Source organism: Dermochelys coriacea, chromosome 1, assembly GCF_009764565.3.
Source record: "Dermochelys coriacea isolate rDerCor1 chromosome 1, rDerCor1.pri.v4, whole genome shotgun sequence".
In the NCBI taxonomy this organism is placed as follows: Eukaryota; Metazoa; Chordata; order Testudines; family Dermochelyidae; genus Dermochelys; species Dermochelys coriacea.
In genome coordinates this window covers 34,078,716-34,080,927 of record NC_050068.2, presented here as the reverse complement: position 1 = coordinate 34,080,927, position 2,212 = coordinate 34,078,716, and the positions used below count along the sequence as shown (strand labels likewise).

General features: G+C 40.3%; 1 pseudogene; it reads left to right on the top strand.

Annotated features, from left to right (window-relative positions):
- The first annotated feature begins 1,405 nt into the window (after positions 1-1,405).
- On the top strand, positions 1,406-1,930 carry LOC119849063 (annotated as a pseudogene).
- The last annotated feature ends 282 nt before the right edge of the window (positions 1,931-2,212 follow it).

The window sequence follows — 2,212 nt, the reverse complement described above, 5'->3', positions numbered from 1 at the left end:
AGGATGGGTTTGACAAATGCCACAATAACTCAGCATTGAAAATGAATTCTTAAAATAATTACAGAAATTATACATCATTTATTCACCTGGATTTAAAGCTTGGCTATAAATTTAAGAAGTTTTGCAGGAGGAAATAGCCCTATGGGAAAAAAGCACCTTCACAAAAACAAGAACTTCATGATGCTCTGTGATATATTAAATTTCTATGCTTCAAATAAATACATGCAATCTTGTCAAAATGCATTTATCTTCCTGCTGATGTTCCTTCATTGTTAATATGCTCAAAGCGTGGGTATTCCTAGGAGAATAAAGAAAAATATGCTGAACTACAGCCCATGAAGACGCCATCTCAATGAATTTTTTTAAGTGAATAGCATAAGTCTACAGAAGCAACCTCCATATTGTACAGATAATGCACATTCTCTGCCCCAAGGAGCTTATAGTTGAAATTGGATAAGATAAAGAGAAACTTAAAGAGTTCAGGAAAAGGTTCACTCGTCTTTCAGCCTACCTGTAGACCATGCATTCTTGCAACTCTCTGGTTCCCTGAGCCTGTTTCTTGTTTGCTAGAAGTTTAAATAGCTAGCAGAAATTACAAGGTTTGTGTTTTTTGTTGCTTATGAAACACACTGTAAAATAAAAATAACTGGCATGGTAAGTTCTCAGAGCTTATTATTCATAACAAATTTTTGTTATGAACACAGTGAGAAGAAACTCAGAGTTCCCAAAAATTTAGGTTGCGTTCACCTGAGTCTCAGTTAGAATCTTTGATCACTACATCTATACTAAAAAGAAAAGGAGTACTTGTGGCACCTTAGAGACTAACAAATTTATTAGAGCATAAGCTTTCGTGAGCTACAGCTCACTTCATCGGATGCGATGAAGTGAGCTGTAGCTCACGAAAGCTTATGCTCTAATAAATTTGTTAGTCTCTAAGGTGCCACAAGTACTCCTTTTCTTTTTGCGAATACAGACTAACATGGCTGCTACTCTGAAATACATCTATACTGTCTGCTGAGTCAAAAGCAACATCTTCCCTCCACTTGCTTGTAGGAATCTTCAGTTGGAATCTATGCAGACTCCTCCTCTTCCCCTACTGAAATCACTGTTAGCCAGTCAGCTAACTGATTAGTCAACCACACAGTTAAGTATATAGATTTAAAAAAAAAAAACCCTGCTGTAAAATACTTCAGAGTTAGGGACAATAGCCTGTTTTCTGCTCCTGGGCTCAGCTGCTCCCAACTCACACAGGGCACATGGCCTTTTGCAAAGCAGCTGCCCTGACTGCTTTCCCTCACACAGTCTGACCCCAGCAATGGGGAACCTACTGGAGCACACCCAAAACTACCATACGCAATTCTAGAAACTTCTGGATGTGGACTGCTAACTCTGCCTACCAGCCTAGCCGATCGGAAGCCAGGTCTTCAGTGAGATACTCAGAAATGGCTGAACTTGCCCAGCTAATTGACAGCAAGGTGTTCCTGGCTTATGCTACCTACACAACCATTGTCCTTTTAAAAATGATGCTAATGAGTGTTATAACAGAGTACTCAGAATGACAAGAAAGGCCTTTAGTAACTCAGAAGATATTCACGTTTGGCAAAGGTGAGAATGCGAAGAAGTTTCTGCGGACTGACCCAGCCTTTGAATGTGTATGCAGAAGCCACCTGAACGACCTTGAAAACATTGTCCCGTTTATTAGCATTGGTCTGCTCTATGCCCTGAGTGGCCCTGCTCTGTCCACAGCCTTGCTGCACTTCAGGATCTTCGTTGGGGCTATAATCTTTCACACTATAGCGTATTTGACACCTCTCCCCCAGCCCAGCAGAGACTTGTCTTGGGCAGCTGGGTATGCAGTTACCATCTCAATAGCATACAGGCTGCTGACAACTGGATTGTACCTGTAACTAGAAAACAGCCTCATCATCCCCTTGACATTTCACATGAAGTATCCAACAGTGCAATAAACATGGCTGTCTTAAATGAACTGTCTAATTTTTGTAACAATTTTTACATGGTGGCCAGGGCTGCATTTTTAACAAAGAGGCTCTTCATTCCTGTTTGAAATGTTTCTCTTCAAAGCAAAAAAAATCCCTCCCCATGTCCTCTCTATTCAGTCTGCTTTGCCAAAAAACATTAGTTTGAATGTTCGCTCTGGGATTTGTTGAAGGCTTAAGATTCTGAACATATGACAGTGCTGTATCAATAACAT